The sequence below is a fragment of the Schistocerca americana genome, chromosome 4, assembly GCF_021461395.2.
Source record: "Schistocerca americana isolate TAMUIC-IGC-003095 chromosome 4, iqSchAmer2.1, whole genome shotgun sequence".
In the NCBI taxonomy this organism is placed as follows: Eukaryota; Metazoa; Arthropoda; class Insecta; order Orthoptera; family Acrididae; genus Schistocerca; species Schistocerca americana.
Window position 1 is genome coordinate 180,913,031 of NC_060122.1, and position 24,459 is coordinate 180,937,489.

The 24,459-nt window shown below is 43.6% G+C and overlaps 1 pseudogene; it reads right to left on the bottom strand.

Moving 5' to 3' along the window:
• Positions 1-21,793: 21,793 nt before the first annotated feature.
• LOC124614470 lies at positions 21,794-21,911 on the bottom strand (annotated as a pseudogene).
• Positions 21,912-24,459: the final 2,548 nt, after the last annotated feature.

Here is a 24,459-nt window from a genome sequence, read left to right on the forward strand (position 1 = left end):
TCTAGTACGATGACATTTATTCCCTGATTCCTTGAAAGGTGTCCAACAAATGTGTCCCTTCTTCTTGTCAGTGTTTTTCACATATCCCTCCCCTCATCAATTCTGCGGAGAACCTTCTCAGTTCTTAATAGCCCATATAATTTTCAACATACTTCTGTAGCACCACATCTCAAATGCTTAGAGTCTCTTCTATACCGATTTCTCCGCAGTCCATATTTCACTACCATAAAATGGTACTGCAAGACTGCAGGTCCTCTGGCCTCCTCATACACTTATTAAGGGCCATCTAAAATCTAAATTTGCATACATGCAAATTAATATCATTTCGCTATCGTATAACACTGCCACACAAAGTAGGTTGTTGGGTGCTGTTTACCTGTACACAGGGTGGTCCACTGATAGCGACCGGGCCCAATATCTCACGAAAGAAGCATCAAACGAAAAGACTACAAAGAACGAAACTCGTCTACCTTGAAGGGGGAAACCAGATGGCGCTATGGCTGGCCCGCTAGATGGCGCTGCCATGGTTCAAATGGATATCAACTGCGTTTTTTTAAAAAGGAATCCCCATTTTTATTAGCTACATATCGTGTAGTACGTAAAGAAATATAAATGTTTTCGCCTTGTGATAGATGGCGCAGTAATAGTCACAAACGTATAAGTACGTGGTATCACGTAACATTCCACCAGTTCGGACGGTATTAGCTTCGTGATACACTACCCGTGTTAAAATGGACCGCTTACCAATTGCGGAAAAGGTCGATATCTTGTTGATGTATGGCTGTTGTGATCAAAATGCCCAATGAGCGTGTACTATGTATGCTACTCGGTATCCTGGACGACATCATCCGAGTGTCCGAACCGTTCGCCGGATAGCTACGTTATTTAAAGAAACAGGAAGTGTTCAGCCACATGTGAAACGTTAACCACGACCTGCAACAAATGATGATGCCCAAGTAGGTGTTTTAGCTGCTGTCGCGGCTAATTCGTACATTAATAGCAGACAAATTGCGCAAGAATCGGGAATCTCAAAAACGTCGGTGTTGAGAATGCTATATCAACATCGATAGCACCCGTACCATATTCCTATGCACCAGGTATTGGATGGCGACGACTTTGAACGTCGTGTACAGTTCTGTCACTTGGCATAAGAGGAATTACGGGACGATGCACGCGTTCTATGTAGCGACGAAGCGTCATTCACCAACAGCGGTAACGTAAACCGGCATAATATTCAGTATTGGGCAACGGAAAATCCACGATGGCTGCGACAAGTGGAACATCAGTGACCTTGGCGGGTTAATGTATGGTGCGGCATTACGGGAGGAAGGATACTTGGACCCATTTTATCGATGGCAATCTAAATGGTGCAATGTATGCTGCTTTCCTACGTTAATGTTCTACTGATGTTACTTCAAGATGTTTCTCTGCATGACAGAAAGGCGATGTACTTCCAACATGATGGATGTCCGGCTCGCGTGCGGTTGAAACGGTATTGAATAGCGCACTTCATGACAGGTGGATTGGTCGTCGAAGCACCATACCATGGCCCGCACGTTCACCGGATCTGACGTCCCCGGATTTCTTTCTGTGGGAAAGTTGAAGGGTATTTGCTATCGTGATCCACCGAGAACGCCTGACAACATGCGTCAGCGCATTGTCAATACATGTGCGAACATTACGGAAGGCGAACTACTCGCTGTTGAGAGGAATGTCGTCACACGCATTGCCAAATGCATTGAGGTTGACGGACATCATTTTGAGCATTTATTGCATTATGTGGTATTTATAGGTAATCACACTGTAACAGCATGCGTTCTCAGAAATGATAAGTTCACAAAGGTACATGTGTGACATTGGAACAATCGAAATAAAATGTTCAAACATACCTACATTCTGTACTTTAATTTAAAAAACCTACCTGTTACCAAGTGTTCGTCTAAAATTGTGAGCCATATGTTTATGACTATTACAGCGTCATCTATCACAAAGCGTAAAAAGTGGTCCAACTAAAACATTCATATTTCTTTACGTACTACACGAATATGTAATAAAAATGGGGGTTCATATTAAAAGAAACGCAGTTGATATCCGTCTGACCCACGGCAGCGCCATCTAGCGGGCCAAACATAGCGCCATCTGGTTTCCCCCTTCAAGCTAGACAAGTTTCGTTCTTTGTAGTTTCTTCGTTTGACGCTTATTTCGCGAGATATTTGGCGCGGCCTCGATTAATAGACCACCCTGTATATATGGTCAGGAGTAGGATGATTGTTCATTTCACCGTGGAGATGAGTGAGAATGTCTAGGCTGTGAGGAGGCCAGTTGCTCACAGTAGCAGCGAACGAAGGTGGAGGGAACATCCGGTCATTGCGAATTGAGAACGGAGTCCCGATCCGAGCGTGGCTGCTGCATTTCTAGTTTGATATCGAATCTCAGGGGCCAGAGTGACGGACGCTCGCTATTTTTACAATGGCTAGACCAATTTTCTCGCGAAAGCTTCGTGTTTTGGGTAGCGCGGCGCCATGGCTGTGCTATTACCTGAGACGTTTCGGAGAACGCTAATCATCGTATTCCGCTTACGCCTGCCTCGAAAACTTTCCGCGCAAAACCGTGGCGGAGGCTGTGATAGGTTGCTCGACTGATACGTCAGCACATGTTTGCAATCACCGTCAGGAATTGGTGGGAAGGAACGGTATTGGCGTGTAGGCTGATGGAGTATGGTAGTAACAGTCTAGACGAATTTGTTGTAAGGGCATAATTGGCGAAAGCTTTATTTATCGGCGACGATTGGCCGAGTTCTGACACACTGGAACGGTCGCTCTCATGTCGCGGGGCGGAAGGAAATTTAAAGCTGTTGGTTCCTGGATACTGCAGGAGTATGTCACCTACTTTGTTGCCCTTGCTGCAGAGTAATTTCGCTGGCAGTCTTGTCTGGGTACCTAGACAAACAGTTTCTTCGCGCTCGCCCTTCGATCGGTCTCCAAGACGGAGCACATTTCTATGCAGCGGAGCAGACCACGAGTAGCAGCCATCATTAGCACGCCGCATTGCCGTACAGTCAGTAATATACGCAACTCCGGCCTATAGGGTTTCAGTTGATTTTTCAGCCGCTCAATATTCAAAGTTTCCCAGCGGTGGCATCCGTATAACCACTTTGTCTCCTTAGGTGATATCGTGCTACGTCATCGGATTGCTCACTCGTTTGTCGATATTGTACATTTAACTTGTTCGCTTTGCTCTCTCTTCTCGTAGCAGAGGAGCACACTAGATTTCCAGCAGTGTCGCTTGTACTAGGTTGTGGCCAACATCTCTATCAAGTGAGGACTGTTTACATGTTTGGTGTACGCTAATGTACGTGATTGCTCCTTGTAAAAATTCATAGTCGATTTTGTGTTCCATTTAAAGGAAATAAATGAAACTGTTAATTTTTAGGACGGCATTTATCCGTTATACAGTCACACTCACCAGAAGCCTTTCCCATCGTCATTTTTTGATGAGAACTTTGAGCAGTTAATGTAATGAATAAACTGAGAGGCTAGCCACCCAAGGTAGGATTTATATTAGGTCAAATATAAGACTGAGTCTGTGATAATCCATCAAGGAAAGAGGGACTGCAGCCGGACACGTAGTACTTGTATAATGATAAAAAAACCAGCGGCTGTATTTGAATCTGACGTCGTTTATTCATTTTACGACATGCTACCAGTTTCAGCAGCACGTGTTGTCATCATCAGACCCCAGCGTATGCATAATGCCCATGCATAATGGTAACATATGCAGGGGTCTGAAGATGATACCATGTGCTGTCGAAACTGGTAGCATGCGGTAAAATAAATAAACGACATTAGATTCAAATACAGGCGCTGGTTTTGTTATCATTTTAAGATTGTGCAGATTCAACATAAATCCACCTGAGTGTGATTTGTATGACATCGCGATTCTGCCCCTTTAAAAATAGTTCAAATGGCTCTAAGCACTAAGGGACTTAACAACTGAGGTTATCAGTCCCCTAGACTTAGAACTACTTAAACCTTACTAACCTAAGGACATCACACACATCCATGCCCGAGGCAGGATTCGAGCCTGCGACCGTAGCAGCAGCGCGGTTCCGGACTGAAGCGCCGAGAACCACTCGGCCACAGCGGCCGGTTCTTCCCCTTTACGTGCATATCAGTTAAGTGTCCTACGATATCAAACATGCAGCTAGTTGCCAATACTAGAAGACTTCTCCTGGCTAGGAATGTCTTTTTTGCCAATGCTAGACTGTTTTCTAACGTCTTCCTTGATCCATCTATCCTTTCACCTTGAATTTTAATCCCACTCTTGAACCTTTCTTTTATTTCTGTCTTTGTTTCTTCGATGTATAGATTGAACCAGAGGGGCGAAAGACTACGCTCTTTCTAATCCGAGCACTTCGGTCTTCGGTTCTTACTTTTCCCTCTTGGTTCTCGTACATATTATACATTCCGTCTTTCGCTACAGCTTACCCCTACCTTTCTCAAAGTTTCGAACATGTTGCACCATTTGACACCGTTGATCGCTTTTTCCACGTTGACAAATCAAAAGAATGTTTCTTGATTTTGCTTGAGTCTTCGTTCCATTGTCAACTTCAACGTCAGAACAGGCCTTCTGGTCCCCTTACCTTCACTGAAGCCAAACTGATGGTTATCTAACAGATTGTATATTTTCATTTCAATTCATGTGTGTATTAATCTTGTCAAAAACTTTGATGCATGAAACATTAAGCTTATTACGCTGTTATTCTCACACTTACCTGCCGTTGCTATCTTTGGGATCGTATGGCTGACATTTTTCTCAAAGTCGAATGGTATGTCTCCATACTGACAGATTCTACTCAACAACGTGAATAGTAGCATGTTTGTCCCCTCCCCCAGTTGTTTCAGAAATTCCGAACGAACGTGATCTGTACCTTTTGGCTTATTTGACCGCAAGTCTTTCGCAGCTGTTAAACTCTAATTGCAATATTCAACCCGTCGACTTTCTCAATCACGTCAGGCAAGTTCTCCTCCTCGCAGAGGATTTCGATGTACTCTTTCCTTTATCCGCTCTCTTCTCTGCACATAACACTATAATTCCCACAACACTCTTAGCGTCAACGCCATTTCTTTTAATTCCACCATATGTTGTTTTGACTTTTCTACACGCTGAACCACGGGCATGGATGTGTGTGATGTCCTTAGGTTAGTTAGGTTTAAGTAGTTCTAAGATCTAGGAGACTGATGACCTCAGATGTTAAATCCAATAGTGCTTAGAGCCATTGAACCATACACGCTGAATCAGCCCTTCTGACGACGATTTCCTCATTCAGTTTCTTCACATTTTTCATAGAGCCATTTCGCCTTCCCTATCCTGTACTTAATATTTATTTCATTCTAAAGTGACTTATATTTTTGTGTTCTTGCTCTTGACAATCAACTAAAGTATTACTGCTGATACCCACAGTTTCTTCGCATTTACATTCCTTGTGGCTATGTGTCTGTTCCACATCAGTGACTGCCGTTTCCAGAGACACCTATTCCTCTTCAACTCAACCACCCACTCTTTGAGACATCGAACAACACCTCTCATCATTCCAGTACTTCAGAATCCGCCTTCTTCTACATTGATTCTTCTTGATGATTCTCTTCAACTTCAGTCTACCCTCCATCCTAACTAAATTGTGATCCGTGTCTATATCTGCTCCTAGATACGCCTTACAATTCGATGTCTGATTTTCGATCTCTGTCTGACGATGATGTAATCCAGCTGGAATTCTCCAGTATCTCCGGGCATTGTCCAAGTATACGTCTTCTCTTACGATTTTTGAACAGTTCACTCGCTACTACTAAGTGAAACATTGCAGAACTCTAATTGTTTTTCACCTCTTTAATTCAAGCTGCTTATCCCACTTTCTCCCGCAACCGTATCTTCTATTCCTTCCCTTACCTCCTCATTCCAGACCCACATGGGCGTACCGAATTACCCTTTCAATATCGTCATATACTTTTGTATATCTACAACCTCTGCTTGTGACGTTGCAGGTACGTCTGAATTATTGTTGGAGGCGTTGGTTTGCCGTCAGCTCCGATGAGAACAACACCATAACTGAAGTGTTCACTGTAAGTCACTCTCTGTCCTACATTCCTATTCATAATGAAAACATTTCCCGTTACGGCATTTCCTGGTACTGTTGATATTACCATGTATTTACGTGACCAGAAACATTTACCTGCTTTCCTTTTCATTTAGCTATCCTCACTGTATCTCGACTGAACATTTGTGTTTCTCTTTTCACATTTTATAGCTTCCTTACCACATTCAGACTTTGAAACACGTAAACTATTATACCTTCGTTGCTTATTCAATCTTTTGCCAATAGTTACTTCTCCCTCCCGCATTTATGAATTGGAGGCCAATCAGGAACTTTTGCCAGTGCAGAAGTCATATTGACAATTTTTCAATTACAGGTCCCAGGTCCTGTGGATGCAACTTATGTGTCTTTAATAAAATGGTTTCCGTTGCCTTTTGCATCTTCATGCCTTTGATCATTTCTCATTCCTCCACCGTTCAAGGCTGTTTCCCCCCCACAAAGGCAAGAAGTAGCCCTGAAACTATGTTCACTCTTTCGCCCCCTTTGACAAGGCTGTTGGCAGAACGAGGGCGAAGTCTTATCCCGGACGTCTTCGGTCGTCATTGCTGATGATTTTATTCAGAATTTAAACTCTGGCTGTTTCTGATCCAGATTCAAGGACGTTCAAAGACGCTACCCGTGCCATGTTGCTCCAAGGTGCTGCCTTTATCAACTAGGTATGTATGTATAACTTTATAGCGAACAGTTACTCATGTATGGAGTGTAACAAGCTACTTCACACCATAAAACACGTTGCAAGGGAAAACCAGACACCAGTAAACATAGACTGGAAGGGTTTGTGAGTGTCTCACATTTCTCAACAGAAACGTGAATAGACTTAGGAAACCAGTCACTCATTCGATTAGCCGTTTAAGGAACATATATTTGTTTCTTCACTATCACATCCCTATAGCGTTCCAGAAAACACATTTCTTTATAATATGACATGTAGCTTTGTAGTTACTTAAACGCACAGTTATCAGGAGCGTAAGCAAGACAGTCAACTTTAAGGACAAATCATTTTTCTTTCAGTCTCCTCTGACTGACTATAAGACATTGGAGGGCTCGTTGTTAATGAAAAGTAACTGTTACGCTAACACATGCCATCTGCATCTCTGTTCCATACCTTAATTACCATATTATCAAGGCCTTAGCGACATAATTACCTGAGAGCTAAGTTGGAGTAATGTTTCACAAATCCACTAATGAAATATTATAGCACCTGTACGTCTGGAATATTGCTAGACGCTTCTGTATGACAACCTTGTAGCTTCACTGACGAATCCTAAACATCTTATTTGTAAAGAAATGACTACTAATCGAATGAAGGTGTAGTCAGGTTTCCCTTGAAATAGAAATCCTCTGATTACCGCAACAGCTCCGTAGAGAATCATCCCATATTCCCGGCTTTGGTTCGAAATGAGCGGAACTGTTGTTTCCGTGAGAAATTGTACAAAAGTAAACTAAAATGAGTTAGAGTGAACAGCGAAACAAATTAGAGGAAATATTTAAAATGGAACAAGAATTCCCAAGTGATCTTTTGGTTGGTGACTTGTGTGAGGTTTGTGCACACATCTGGGAAGAAATCGTATTTGTCACACTTCGAACATGGTTTGTATGAAGCTTAGTAAAAAGTAATGCCTCCGAATACTTCATGTGAAAACTCTTAAACCTTTTTAAATAAAACAAATTTTATTAACGTACTATATATTTATGTCTCAAGATAGCCACTCTGGTGGCGAACACATTTCTCCCAACGGGAGAAAGGTTTGTTGAACCGTCACAGTAGAACTTTGACTTTGTTAACGGAGCCACCTCATCACCTCTGCTTGCTCCGCTTCATCACTATCAAAGTGGAGACCTCTAGGAAAACTAATAAATGTCGGATGGGGCCTAGTCAGTACTGTAAGAAGGATGATCGATGACAGTGAACGCACGGGGTCGGATATCGCATCGCTCGTGCGTGGTGTGGCAATGTCATGATGAAGGAGACGGTGCTCCATTGTGGATGACCTCTTCGGATTCGCATTTTCAGTTTTCTTGGGGATTAAAGCACGTTGTTTGCACGCACCGACACAGTTACGTTATACACCGCCATGTTGAATGCTAAAATTTAGAGCCCTTTAGCGGCAGAGGGTTGCAAATTGCATCAGCGAAGCGAGAAAGTTGACTCACTAATATGCATGATACGTAATACTTTTATGGAGAACATAGTAAAAACTTGGGAGGTATTACTTTCAGTACGCTCTCGTACATTTCTTGCCACATGTCGCCATCCATTGTCCTGCTGAATTTCAGCACTGGAATTGCCAGAACTAGGATGGTCTCGGGCTCTGAAGCGTACCAAGTGTAAGGCATGTTGTTTAGGTTGCCTTATCTACTAGTTGAGATCCCTTGCTGCTTTCTAATCTGGCTCCATCCGTCATACGATGGATATTCCACAAGTAGGGAACGATAGGTCGCGAAATGGAAACCACAGTGAAAATCAAAACTGTTTTATTGGCAACAGTTAGCTACAACTTCCAGCTACTTATCTCCATAGTCGCGGATCCGACTTAGACGTTTGTCGTAGCGTTGGACCAACTTTCCAATACCTTCGTTATAGAAGGCAGCCGCCAGTGCTTTCCGCCACTTATCTACGCTGGCCTGCAGCTCGTTGTCTGTGCCAAAATCTTGTCTTCATAGCCAGCGGTTCATGTGAGCGGAGATGAAACTCAGAGGGAGACAATTACGGGTTGTATTGTGGGTAATCAAACATTTGCAAATGAAAACGATGCAGGAGCATATTCATTGCCCCTGCAGAATGCGGCTGAGAATTATTTTGAAGAAGGAAACGCACAGTTATGTAATGTTGGCTGCATAGCTTGAGGCGAAATTTCTCACCAGGCCCTCGTACGTGGCGGGAGACACTGTTGTTCTAGGCATCTTTATGTGTCCCCTGTGTGCTCAGAACTAAAAATAACGACGTAACGGGATCGATGGGCATACTAGAGACACTGCTAAACACATCTGTGCAAAACTTCATCGGATTTTCACTGTGGTTTCCATTTCGCCACCGATGAATCCTTACTTTCCGAATAACCCTCGTATTTTTCATCTATATAATGGGCGGCTACACATTGTAGACTGTCATAAAACTTCATATAAGGGAAGTAAGATCATCCTTTTCACTATACAGTTCATCATTGGCTGAATTCATGTGACGTGAGGCTTCCGGCGATTTTTGAACTTACAGTTTTATGTTTGGCGCGATAAGTATAATGAAGTGACACATGTTCCACGTGCAATAATTCCACGGTGCTCGGCTTTCGGCTAGACTTTGAGAGGCTCTAGGAGAGGGAAACTATATATCAATCCTATTGAAGGGAGAGGGGCAGTAAGATAAGGTCGTTTCATTTGGCAGTTACAGGGAACTTCTTGGAGACTGCAGCATACATTTCAGTCTCATTTGCTTACGGTTAGTGTGTCATTCAGAGAAAAAAGAACGTACTACACGTGCAAAACTAATCTGAAGAATTCAGTCGATTCTTTGAGTACTCGGTAATTGAGGACTGTTTCTATACCACGTTAAGCAACGTCACAACGCATATACGAACTACAATTCACTATCTTCTAGTATTTGAAGTATTACCATAATGTAGCCGTAATGTTAACCTAGGAAGAGATTTATTGTAGGCATCACAAGGAAATATAGATTGTGGAGGAATGCAGCTTTACTTCATTTAACGATTGCTACCACTGAAAGAACACTTACCTCACCGTTATCAAGGAGATACGCTTTAAACAACAGACTTGACACTCAAACTGTGAAGCTCTAGTGTGGTGCAAGAAGCTGCTCATATTCATAAAAGAAATTTATAATGCAAATACTATCAAAACCTCAAATGGACATGAAGAGCTCTGGGTCACTAGCTGCCATCCAAAGCCGCATATCTTACCTAAAGGTATGTGCATGGGAATAGCTGAACTAGTGCAAGAAGGTAAGTAAGAACTATCGATGGAGAGTTGTACTACTGTTATTGACTATGCGTCGGAAGCATCTCCTATCCAGGAGTCGTATTGAGCGCAGAACAACGTCGGCGAGTGCCGACAATTTTGCGTTAAAATCTGGAGAGGTGACAAGGCGCACCACATGACTCATAGTGAAATAACTGATCAACACTCGGGTTCATACCCCGTCGTATAGGGTGCCTCCAGCAGAACGAAGTGTAGAAGATGCCACAGCACAACATCATTCAACTGACAGCAAATCTTTGATTAACCTAAGTGACCTTCGTGGAGGGGAAGAAAGCATGGTGTTTGTGTGCTGGATACCCACGACTTGACAATGGATTTGTATATAACTATTGGCAGATGGAGGCTGACAAGGCTAACGCAAAATACTTCTTTCATAGTACTCGATGATCTCTGTGGGTTCAAAGTTATACCGTTTCACCTGTGCAACGCGCCAGTCATTTCTGGACGCATGATAGACAACGTGTTTCATCTATAATATTCCATATTCACCAGCTGCAACATAGTCGCGTAGCCAGATGCAAAAATGACCGTGTGGAAGATGTGGCCTGTTCTACACTACTGGCCATTAAAATTGCTACACCACGAATATGACGTCCTACAGACGAGCAATTTAACCGACAGGAAGAAGATGCTGTGATATGCAAATGATTAGCATGAGCATTCACACAAGGTTGGCGCCGGTGGCGACACCTACAACGAGCCGGTCGGATTGCCTATCGCAATTGCGATTTATCGTATCGCGACATTGCTGCTCGCGTTGGTCGAGATCCAATGACTGTTAGCAGAATATGGGGTCGGTGGGTTCAGGAGGGTAATGCGGAACGCCGTGCTGAATCCCAATGGCCTCGTACCACTAGCAGTCGAGATGACCGGCATCTTATCCGCATGGCTGTGACGGATCGTGCAACCACGTCTAGATCCCTGATTCAACAGATGGGGAAGTTTGCAAGACAACAACCATCTGCACGAACAGTTCGACGACGTTTGCAGCAGCATGCACTATCAGGTCGGAGACCATGGCTGCGGTTACCCCTGACGCTGCATCACAGACAGGAGTGCCTGCGATGGTGTACTCAACGACAAACCTGGGTGCACGAATGGCAAAACGTCATTTTTTCGGGTGAATCCAGGTTCTGTTTACAGCATGATGATGGTCGCATCCGTGTTTGGCGACAATTCGCTGAACGCTCATTGGAAGCGTGTATTCGTCATCGCCATACTGGCGTATCACCCGGCGTGATGATATGGGGTACCATAGGTTACACGTTTCGGTCACCTCGTGTTCGCATTGACGGCACTTTGAACAGTGGACGTTACATTTCAGATGTGGTACGACCCGTGGCTCTATCCTTCATTCGATCCCTGTGAAACCCTACATTTCAGCAGGATAAAGCACGTCCGCATGTTGCAGGTCCTGTACGGGTCTTTCCGGATACAGAAAATGTTCAGCTGCTGCCCTGGCCAGCAAATTCTCCAGATCTCTCACCAAATGAAAACGTCTGGTCAATGGTGGCTGAGTAACTGGCTCGTCACAATACGCCAGTCACTACTCTTGATGAACTGTGGTATCGTGTTGAAGCTGCATGGGCAGCTAGCTGTACCTGTACACGCCATCGGAGCTCTGTTTGACTCAATGCCCAGGCCTTTATTACGGCCAGAGGTGGTTGTTCTGGATACTGATTTCTCAGGATCTATGCACCCAAATTGCGTGAAAATGTAATCACATGTCAGTTCTAGTATAATATATTTGTCCAATGAATACCCGTTTATCATCTGCATTTCTTCTTGGTGTAGCAATTTTTATAGTCAGTAGTGTATACTTTATTTTAGATTTATGTGCGATTCTGTGCTGAGTATATTTATATGTTATGACGATGCCATTATGGCCTTATTACTTTAGGATATGGTGCAGAAAAGACGTGAGGATGGTCATTACTGACTGAAAACGGTCTCGTCAAAAGAACTGATATTGTGATCAAAGGCTGGAATAAAAAACATTAATAATATTCCATGACATTTGACACATTTCTGTAGAAAGACTGAACAAAAATAAGACGATTACTGGAGAAGTGGCATCATCTTCTGGTTCTACTTTTAACACTTGATTATCAGTCAGACATTCGAAGTTCATGCATTTATCTGAATGGGAGAGAAGTATCGTTATTTCTTTGGATTTCTTGGCTCAAAGCTATCTTATACGGTTCGATGCGTTGAGACGGCGGCTAGCTGTCTCTTGGATGCCCGACTTGCGGCGGCCGTAAACAGACTGGAGCCGAATGGCTGTGGGCGGGCGGCTGCCAAGATGTGTTTCGCTACACGGCGCCTCTGTCTCCCCCAGTTGGCACCGCTTCCAGAACCCCAGGGCAATGTATTTCTGCACCGAGCACTACCGTTTGTTCTTCCTGCAGACCTACTTCTCCTCGTGCGCTCTGATTTTATTGCACTCGTGGTCAGTACGCTAGAGCGAGTAGCACCGGAGAATCTGTGGCGATACCTGAGTAACAGTCTAATACACTCTCTTCATAGAATTGTGGCATCAGTAAGCTGAACGAATGCCGGGAAAAAATAAACGCACTCAACCGTTGATCAAGATGGAATGACGTAAAGTACGACAGTTTTTCTGGATAACTATTCAGATGTTGAATCACATTCCTTTATTTTTAATTAATTACTTGCAAACAGGCATCTAGTGTGTCTGAGAAGTCCCCGTCTCCGTAGGACAAAACGTACGCGTTGTATATTGCAGTACTGACATATAAAAACTGAGTATTCATCGTAACTTACAGAGAGATAAAAGGGCCTCCACGTCCTCCTTCATACACTACTGGCCATTAAAATTGCTGCACCACGAAGATGACGTGCTACAGACGCGAAATTTAACCGACAGGAAGAAGATGCTGTGATATGCAAATGATCAGCTTTTCAGAGCATTCACACAAGGTTGCCCCGGTGGCGACACCTACAACGTGCTAACATGAGGAAAGTTTCCAACCGATTTCCCATACACAAACACCAGTTGACCGACGTTGCCTGGTGAAACGTTGTTTTGATGCCTCGTGTAAGGAGGAGAAATGCGTACCAGCACGTTTCAGACTTCGATAAAGGTCTGATTGTAGCCTATCGCGATTGTGGTTTATCGTATCACGACATTGCTGCTCGCGTTGGTCGAGATCCAATGACTGTTAGCGGAATATGGGATCGGTGGGTTCAGGAGGGTAATACGGAACGCCGTGCTGGATCCCAACGGCCTTGTGTCACTAGCAGTCGAGATGACAGGCATCTTATCCGCATGGTTGTAACGGATCGTGCAACCACGTCTCGATCCCTGAGTCAACAGATGGGGACGTTTCCAAGACAACAAACATCTGCACGAACAGTTCGACGACGTTTGCACCAGCACGGACTATCAGTTAGGAGACCATGGCTGCGGTTACCCTTGAAGCTGCATCACAGACAGGAACGCCTGCGATGGTGTACTCAACGACGAACCTGGGTGCACGAATGGTCAAACGTCATTTTTTTCGGATGAATCCAGGTTCTGTTTACAGCATCATCATGGTCGCATCCGTATTTGGCGACATCGCGGTGAACGCACATTGGAAGCGTGTATTTGTCGTCGTTATACTGGCGTATCACCCGGCGTGATGGTATGGGGTGCCATTGTTTACACGTCTCGGTCACCTCGTGTTCGCATTGACGGCACTTTGAACAGTGGACGTTAAATTTCAGATGTGTTACGACCCGTGGCCCTACCCTTCATTCGATCCCTGCGAAACCCTACATTTCAGCAGGATAATGCACGACCGCATGTTGCAGGTCCTGTACGGGCCTCTCTGGATACAGAAAATGTTCGACTGCTGCCCTGGCCAGCTCAGTCTCTAGATCTCCCACCAACTGAAAACGTCTGGTCAATGGTGGCCGAGCAATTGCCTCGTCAGAATACGCCAGTCACTACTCTTGATGAATTGTGGTATCGTGTTGAAGCTGCATGGACAGCTGTACCTGAACACGCCATCCAAGCTCTGTTTGACTCAATAACCAGGCGTACGAAGGCCGTTATTACGGCCAGAGGTGGTAGTTCTGGGTACTGATTTCTTAGCATCTATGCACCCAAATTGCGTGAAAATGTAATCACATGTCAGTTCTAGCATAATATATTTGTCTAATGAATATCCGTTTATCATCTGCATTTCTTCATGGTGTAGCAATTTTAGTGGCCAGTAGTGTATTTTGCCTCATCTCAGGAGTTATTCTTGGATGATCCGCCTTACGCAAGACACTGTCTGAAATCGTTATAATACAGTTACATTTGAAATTCAACCCAAAGTAATTTACACAGGGTGATTCAGCTACCCTTTCTATCTGTTTTATGCAAACCACCATACGTATGAATCAGGAACGGTATCCAAACAGGTGACAGCCCAGCCACGTAATCAATGTAAGTTCCTTCTCAGCGCTTTGTTCGATTGTTGACAAACGGAACCATATCGTGAAAAATATAAAGAGGACAGGCCATAAGTTACATGGTATTTTCTGGACCAATATATGCCACACTTCTACAACAATCATCCAAGTGTTTCCAATATCTCTTTATTCCGTTTGTAGTACATAGTCTTTCGCAAATGGTTGTCTTATAAAGTGTGTTTCGTCATCGGAAACAACGAAATTAACAGAAGATATCAAAGTGGGAAGCGTGGAAGTAACAACTTTCTCGTATGTAATGCAATGTAAAGATTAATACACTACTGCCCATTAATATTGCTACACCAAGAAAAAATGCAGATGATAAATGGATATTCATTGGACAAATATATTATACTAGAACTGACATGTGATGACATTTTCACGCAATTTAGGTTCATAGATCCTGAGAAATCAGTACCCAGAACAATCGGTTCTGGGCGTAATAACGCATGTTGCAGGTCCTGTACGGGCCTTTCTGGATACAGAAAATGTTCGACTGCTTTATCAAAGTCGGAAACGTGATTGTACGCATCTCTCCTCCTTACACGATGCACCACAACAACTGTAAGTAGGCTGTTTAGGTTTTTTTATTGGTAACGCCACCTCTGTATGAAAATCACTGGCTGTGCTGTGTGCAGTCTGTGGCTAGTTTGCATTGTTGTCTGCCATTGTAGTGTTGGGCAGCGGCAGCTGGATGTGAACTGCGCGTAGCGTTGCGCAGTTGGAGGTGAGCCGCCAGCAGTGGTGGATGTGGGGAGAGAAATGGCGGAGTTTTGAAATTTCTAAAAGTTGGATGTCATGAACTGCTATATACATTATGACTTTCGAACACTATTGAGGTAAATACATTGTTTGTTCTCTATCAAAATCTTTCATTTGCTAAGTATGCCTGTTAGTAGTTAATGCCTTCGGTAGTTTGAATCTTTTATTTAGCTGGCAGTAGTGGCGCTCGCTGTATTGCAGTAGCTTGAGTAACGAAGATCTTTGTGACGTAAGTGATTTGTGAAAGGTACAGGTTAATGTTAGTAAGGGCCATTCTTTTGTAGGGATTTCTGAAAGTCAGATTGCGTTGCGCTAAAAAAAATATTGTGTGTCAGTTTAAGCTCAGTCTTGTATAATTGTTCAAAGGGGACGTTTCACAACGTTTCACCATGCAACGCCGTTCAACTGCTCTTTGTGTATGAGAAATCGGTTGGAAACTTTCCTCATGTCAGCACGTTGTAGGTGTCGCCACCGGCGCCAACCTTGTGTGAATGCTCTAAAAAGCTAATAATTTTCATATCACAGCATCTTCTTCCTGTCGGTTAAATTTGGTGTCTGTAGCACGTCATCTTCGTGTTATAGCAATTTTCATCGCCAGTAGTGTATATGATTCACTACGTTAATGTGCTAAAGTCATTTCGTAAACAAACATTGTAAAATAGCTCTAAGATGTCTTCGTATACTTTACCAGTTATTCTGTGCCATTTCGTCAGTGTGCTTCACTTCTCTAAGCTAATTGGGCAACAAAATTGTTCTGTCATGTGAATTCCATAGAACGACATCACCCGATGCCTCAGAATCACCCTGTATATTAATCATTTCATTCTGTTATGTACCGGAAAGTTTTTACTTCTTGACTTTCGAAGTTGTTCGAATACTCAATCGTATGGGAACTAAATGTAGATGAAGGAAGCCGTTTATAATTTTTCAGAATTGTATTTTTCTAGTACATTCCTGTTTCTTGGTTACAAAAGGACTGTCTATTTGAGAATACGTTTTCTACCTGCAGCTGCTATATCGTAATTCCCTCTTCACTAGTAGTAACACGGCAACTATAGCATTTAGCAAACTGAGAAGTCTTTCATCTGGAGAAATTTTCTCTAGTGAATGTAAGGAAAGTGTTGCTGCGAAAATATTTTATTTTTGGAAGAGACATACGGATCTTATCCACGGTCAACAAAAGAGAACACATAGGGAATCAGTAGAGGTGCCTTTGTACTTATCGGATACGGTGATCCTTCTGAAATGCAGTCTTATAGAAGAATGGGAGTACATGAAGTCAGGTTTTCCTAGGTTGTACAAACAGAGAAGAATTCATTTATTCATTAATTGCAGTGTCCTGTGAGCATCCGTTCTCGCCAGTTCAGGCTACAGCTATCTAACAGACAAATCAACTTTCTGGAAAACACACAAAAAAGTTAATATTTTTTGGAAACGTACCACAGCATGACTTCTGTAAGAAAAAAGTTTTGCTTGTAATAATGCCACGTTTCTGTGGAATTAATTTAACTTCAAGATCTAAAATATTGTTTTGTTTGAAACATTTCTCCATTATTGGTAACATTTCTATTTGATTTGGTACTTAAGTTGCTTCATATAAACCCTAGCAGGAACGTAAAATTTTTCCGTTAATTCTAAATGAGTTCCTTTGCTTTCGAAGGCCGTACAGACCAGATTTGGTGTGCCAATCAGACAGAACCATCGTGAGCATTGGAGCAATCATCCCACGGACACGCCACACTGAAGTTACCCATTTGCCAAAGAACCGTATCCTGCTGCATGAAGATGTGTGTAACTGCCTGCTGCCACACATCGTCGTCCGAGACGATTGGACGATCCTTTAAGGCCTTTTTTTTAGGACCGGAGGCGTGATAATGGCATGGGGAGGGATCGCCATTATAGTGTAGGTGCTCGAATGTCTCCTAACACCCAAGTCGACTGGCGTCTTGTGTCGAATAGCTACGAGCATTTACCACACGCATGTCGAAAAGACACGAATGCACATTAAACCCCCACCTACGTGTCTGTGCTTACATACTGGCATCGGAGTCACACTAAGTTGCGTATACGCTACAGCAACGCCCTCAAACGGAAACTTTTTTTATCACCCCTTATATGTATAGAACAATCATTACCTTGCAATACTATCTGTTTTGAGAACTTTTAACACTGCAGCGCGTCAGCAATCGTGAATAATTTAATCATTATAAAGAATCCGCCTCGATTGCAAATCGAAACCGGATGTTGACCTAGGTTTCGGCGCGGATAACCACGCCTTCTTTGGAACACACTAAAACTACAAACTGCCTAAAGAAGCATTGTCCACCATTAATAAAGAACGCCCAAAAGGGCAAAAGACTCGCACAAAATGTAAAATAAACGGGACGTGTGTACCATGTCAATAGCTGTACTTAGCTCAAACGTCAGAAGCGCGCTTCCTCACCCCAACCAACGTTCGGTGGGCCGCGAGCCCTCAGGTAAACTGCCTTTTTAGGCAGTATGTAGTTTTAGTGTGTTCCGAAGAAGGCTTGGTTATCCGAGCCGAAACCTAGGTCAACATCTGGTTTCTATTCGCAGTCGAGGCGGATTCTTTATAATCACTTTCTGTTTTGATACTTTAGTTCCGATAACATCGAGGTGTGTACAGAGTTTTAGGTATTAGTGTCAAATTTAATACTGGAGCGTCCCTATTAAAAACAGGACATTCCCGACGTATTCTACACTTGCGTATGTGTGAGACGTTTCCTGTGATTGCAAATGTGTGTCTATCTACAACGTGTCAGAAGTTTATCATTTTTTGATGGATTACCTCGGAGTTAATAAAGGGACACCTAACTCTTGACCTGCACAGTTATTATTCACAATGTGGGCTGAAGATGAGCCGCAGATTCACACTATTCTGACAATGTGTATTGACAACCACGTTTCAATACATTGGTCGCAGAATACCAGACGCCGTTAATGCGAGAACTTCACTCTCTTGCACCTAAATGGTTCTGAAGTATCTAGCTAGTCTTTTGTACCTCGTAGGAAAATGACGTCTTTAAGATTTCTTACTTCAGCTTATCCATTTTCCTTTCTAAATTACCTAACCTAACCACACGACTGTAGAATCTAAGATTCTACGCTCCGACTCATAGAATGCCTGTTCTTCCTGATGACGACATTTTTCTGAGTAGTCCCCGCCATCAGATCCGAATCCCCGAGTATTTTTCCGCCGGGATATTTTAGCCAAGGGTCTGTACAATTTATTTACAGATTACGGTTAGCAAACGAACGCGCCTAGCGGGAGGAGCAACAGAATATATGTACTAAGAAATTAAAAATTGCATATATGAACCAGCATTTAAAGCCCTGGGACAGCAGTAAGAAGAAGGAATATAGCTTCATACGTGTTATTAAATATGATGGTTATTATTACACTGTCCAGCCACATTAACGTGTCCATATGTCAAAAACCTTAATAACCACCTTTCACAGTGGGAATCACAACGAGACATGCAGGAAGAGAATCAGTGAAGTTTGGGAACTTACTAACAGGGATGTGGAGCCAGTGTCGTGCCCAGCTGCACTAGAACTCTTTGTTTAGGATCCACGCTATAAACAGCCTGATCGACGCAGTCCCACTGATTCTCGATTGGGTTCAAATCTCTGGAGTTAGGTGGCCGGGGAAGTACAATAAACCAATCCTAGTGCCCTTTGAGCATCGCATGTACAGTGCCAGCTGTGTGACACGTTGCATTGTCTTGCTGACAGATGCCATAGTGCATGTAAGTGTGGACATGGTCCCCAAGAATAGATCCACTGTGCCCTTCAAAATGACAATGCCACGAATATATTTCCCGTGCCAAGACGCTCCCTGCTCCCTTTGGGACCCATCCGACGGTTGCTGGAATGCGTTTGCTTCCAGACGTTCCACATCGCACACGGAAACAGCCATCTGTCCGATGGAGCATGAAACTGAGTAATCGGAAAGGACCACCTGTAGTCATTCAGTGGACGTTCAGTTGTGGTACAGCTGGGACAGTTCTCGTCGCCGATGAACACCAGTTAGCAAGGGAGCCTGTATCAGCCGCCTATAGTAGAGGCCCATATGCAGCAACTGTCGTCGAACCGTAGTTCAGGAGACGTTGTTGGTAGACCCGTGGTTCATCTGGATGCATACATTTCCTCAGCCGTCGTTCACTGCTATCATTTATGGCCTGTGGTGAACCACAGTTGCCTCCGCCATAAACGGTATACTTGAATCACGATGGGACGCGAACAGTTTACAGACAGCCGTTTTGGAAATGCTTCCATTGCTGGCCCGAAAAGCATTTGAACCGTGAATTTACTTTCAAAACTTTTCTTCAGAGTTTACTTTATTTACTAGAACATTAACACATTTAATCACACTATGTGAGCATGGAAGTAGTTGCCAGTGGGTAACTGATGAAAACAAATCTAATTTCTTTCAACAAATGGAAATTTTATTCCTTAAAGCCCACCCCTTCTTCCTTTTTTTTTTTTTTTTAAGAAACAGATTTAAAATTACAATCAGAAAGCACCCTCTAAATATCAAGTTACAATTTATTCAGAGGCAGAAAGAACAAATTTTTGACATTATGAGCTTTCGGGCTGAGAACCTTGCCACTCCATTTTGACACGGCCGTAGTCACGACCGCTCACAACAACCTCTGAAAGACTACACTGATGCAAATCTGCAACACACCAGATTACTTTAAACTAAAAATTGTAACAACTCACACAAGCACATAAACTAGGCACCCCGCAGGAAGGATGGAAATAGTATAAAACACTAACAATAAAAGATTAACTTGCCACCGAAGGTGCAACTTGATAAAAAAACTCTTACGGTGGAAGGGTGGCAACTTTATATACTAAAATAACCATTTAAATAAAAACCCATGAAATGCAGTCTTACATAAAATATACAAGATTAGCCAAACATGCTCTAGATTACACATATACCGCCTCTCAAGATGATAGGCAAGATAAAAACATATTTCAGGAATTCGGCCGTTACATTTCAAGCAATAAATTCGTTAAAACCGAATCCGACAAACATGACAGAGAAAGCTATTAACGTATGGCACATTGACAGGGAGATTACTGAACAACCCGAACCGCAGGTTGCTCTAACCCGCCCCTACTTCACAAGGGAAAAACGGACCACCCAACTCATAAATAACCATCTTCCCGCAGGTGGGCAAATGGAGAAGAGTGGTGGGACGACCCCAAAACAAAGCGGCTGGTGACCTCACCAAGGAAATAAGTAGAATTTAACAAGTATATGAAACAACATATCTCCAATCACGTAACTTCTAATAAACTGCGATTTCTGGCGAAGACCTGGCGCAGCACCACCAACGCTCTCCCGAACCGTCCGCTTCCAGTCGCTTCAACGGACGCAGGAAGGCGCGCCGATCTCCCGTCTCACGGCGTCGCAGCTCGCACCGGCCAGACCGATGTCGTGGGTTGACTCCTGTTGCTCTCGTGTCGGCTGCGAAGCCGCTATCCCTCGCGATACGCCGCGGCCCACTGGACTCACGTGGCGACCTCACATGCGCCGTCGCTCAAGGCGGACAAGTCATCTTGCATCTCAGTGCGCGACCGACCAACCCCGATCGATCCAACCGCCAATGACCGATGCCCGAGCAACTCGAGCAGACTGGCGGCCTAATGCGCAGACTCAGATGCAGGAACTCAGCCCCGACCGGGCGACCACTATCTGTGCTCTGTTACTGGCGGAGTGGCAAGACTCTCATTTTGCCGGCTTTAGAGTTTGATACAAACGACAGACATACTAGGACTCTGAACGACAGACAGACACTAGCTGCCGCACAAATGCGAACGAGTGACTGACCCAGAATCTATACGACTGACCAACTGCCCCTGGCGAGCTTATAGCGTCCCTTAAATGCACGTAAACAGGCAACCTTTCCCCTTTTCCACCAGAGGTAGACACCAAAGCTGCGATTGCCACAGCGGCACCACCGCCAGAAACGGAGGGCGTCTGCTTCACACAACGCCCTGCGGCGCACTCTTCAAAACAGCAATTTTTTCCACGGCTCAGCAATAATCATGCCCTTTTCGACCTCAGATAAATCGCCCCGTTTCCTCATCACGATGACTGCACCATTTTCCGCATCCCTCAAGATGCTTGATATATCCTCCACAGCTGGTGCTTGCACCTAAAAAAACTAAACTTAAGTCCTCCCGAACAGGCCATGTAAGCCCAACGGTACCGACCGGCCGCCGTGTCATCCTCAGCCCACAGGCGTCACTGGATGCAGATATGGAGGGGCATATGGTCAGCACACCGCTCTCCTGGCCGTATGTCACTTCCCGAGACCGGAGCAGCTACTTCTCAATCAAGTAGCTCCTCAGTTTGCCTCACAAGGTGTGATGCACCCCGCTTGCCAACAGCGCTCGGCGTACTGGATGGTCACCGATCCAAGTGCTAGCCCAGCCCGACAGCGCTTAACTTCGGTGATCTGACGGGAACCGGTGTTACCACTGCGGCAAGGACGTTGGCTAGTGCTGGCACCTACCGTTTCTTAGTGGTTACTGCACGTTAACGTCGAACACAGGCCATGGTCACATCAATGTGATTGTAGCATGTTGTTCTGGTCATCAGTCCAGAGACTGGTTTGATGCAGCTCTCTATGCTACTCTATTCTGTGTAAGCTTCTTCACCTCCCAGTACCTACTGCAACCTACATCCTTCTGAATCTGTTCAGTGGATTCATCTCTTGGTCTCCCTCTACGATTTTTACCCGCCACGCTGCCCTCCAATACTAAATTGGTGATCCCTTGATGCCTCAGAATATGCCCTACCATCCGATCCCTTCTTCTAGTCAAGTTGTGCCACCAATTTCTCTTCACCCCCAATTCTATTCAGTACCTCCTCATTAGTTATGTGATCTATCCATGTAATCTTCAGCATTCTTCTGTAGCACCCCATTTCGAAAGCTTCTGTTCTCTTCTTGTCTAAACTATTTATCGCCCACGTTTCACTTCCACACATGGCTACACTGCATACAAATACTTTTAGGAAAGAGTTCCTGACACCCAAATCCGTACTCGATATTAACAAATTTCTCTTCTTCAGAAACGCTTTCCTTGCCATTGCCAGTCTACATTTTATACCCTCTCTACTTCGACCATCATCAATTATTTTGCTCCCCAAATAGCAAAACTCATTTACTACTTTAAGCCTCTCATTTCCTAATCTAATTCCCGCAGCATCACCCGATTTATTTCGACAACATTCCATTATCCTCGTTTTGCTTCTGTTGATGTGCAGTTTATATCCTCCTTTCAAGACACTGTCCATTCCGTTCAGCTGCTCTTCCAGGTCGTTTACTGTCGCTGACAGAATTACTCCGAATTTTTCTTTTGTTTCCTTTACTGCTTGCTCAATATAAGATCGAATAACCCTGTCTCACTCCCTTACCCACCACTGCTTCCCTGTAATGCCCCTCGACTCTTATAAGTGCCATCTGGTTTCTGTACAAATTGTAAATAGCCTTTCGCTCCCTGTATTTTACCCCTGCCACCTTCAGAATTTGAAAGAGAGTATTCCAGTCAACATTGTCAAAAGCTTTCTCTAAGTCTACAAATGATAGAAACGTACGTTTGCATTTTCTTAATCTAGCTTCTAAAATAAGTCGTAGAGTCAGTACTGCCTCACACGTTCCAACATTTCTACGGAATCCAAACTGATCTTCCCCGGGGTCGGCTTCTACCAGTTTTTCCATTCGTCTGTAAAGAATTCGTGTCAGTATTTTGCAGCCGTGGCTTATTAAACTGATAGTTCGGTAACTTTCACATCTGTCATCACCTGCTTTCTTTGGGATTGGAATTACTATATTCTTCTTGAAGTCTGAGGATATTTCGCCTTTCTCATACATCTTGCTCACTAGATGGTAGAGTTTTGTTAGGCCTGGCTCTCCCAAGGCTGTCAGTAGTTCTAATGAAATGTTGTCTACTCCCGGGGCCTTGTTTCGACTTAGGTCTTTCAGCGCTCTGTCAAACTCTTTACGCAGTGTCGTATCTTCCATTTCATCTTCATCTACCTCCTCTTGCATTTCCATAATATTGTCCTCAAATATGTCGCCCTTGTATAGACCCTCTATATACTCCTTCCACCTTTCTGCTTTCCCTTCTTTGCTTAGAACTGGGTTTCCATCTGAGCTTTTGATATTCATGCAAGCGGTTCTCTTCCCTCCAAAGGTCTCTTTAATTTTCCTGTAGGCAGTATCTATCTTACCCCTAGTGAGATGCGCCTCTATATCCTTACATTTGTCGTCTACCCATCCCTGCTTAGCCATTTTGCCCTTCCTGTCGATCTCATTTTTTAAGACGTTTGTATTCCTTTTTGCTTGCTTCATTTACTGCATTTTTGTATTTTCTCCTTTCATCAATTAAATTCAATATCTCTTCTGTTACCCAAGGATTTCCATTAGCCCTCGTCTTTTTCCCTACGTGATCCTCTGCTGCCTTCACTATATCGTCTCTCAAAGCTACCCATTCTTCTTCTACTGTACTTCTTTCCCCCATTCTTGTCAGTCGTTCCCTAATGCACTCCCTGAAACTCTCTACAACCTCTGGTTCTTTCAGTTTATCCAGGTCCCATGTCCTTAAATTGCCACATTTCTGCAGTTTCTTCGGGTTTAATCTACAGTTCATAACCAAAAGATTGTGGTAGAGTTCACATCTGCCACTGGAAATGTCTTACAATTTAAAACCAGGTTCCTGAATCTCTGTCTCATTGCAGTACGGATTATTATTTAATTATCATAGTTAACTTTGAAAAACAGAACGAATGAAAATAGTGCAGTAATTTCACGAACATGATCAGATGTGAATTTCTGTGAGCACGAAGTGTTCTACGAGGTATAAATGCGATAACTAATATTAAAATATTAAAGAATATTAATCAGTGACATGTTTTATGTTTTTTGTTAATCATCAGCTGGAATTTCTGAAGTTTTTTTGTTATCAAAAATGGCAATTTTGGAGTCTTACCTCTTCATGCATAAATTTCTACGAACGACTCTGTTTACAGTAGTTCACAGCTG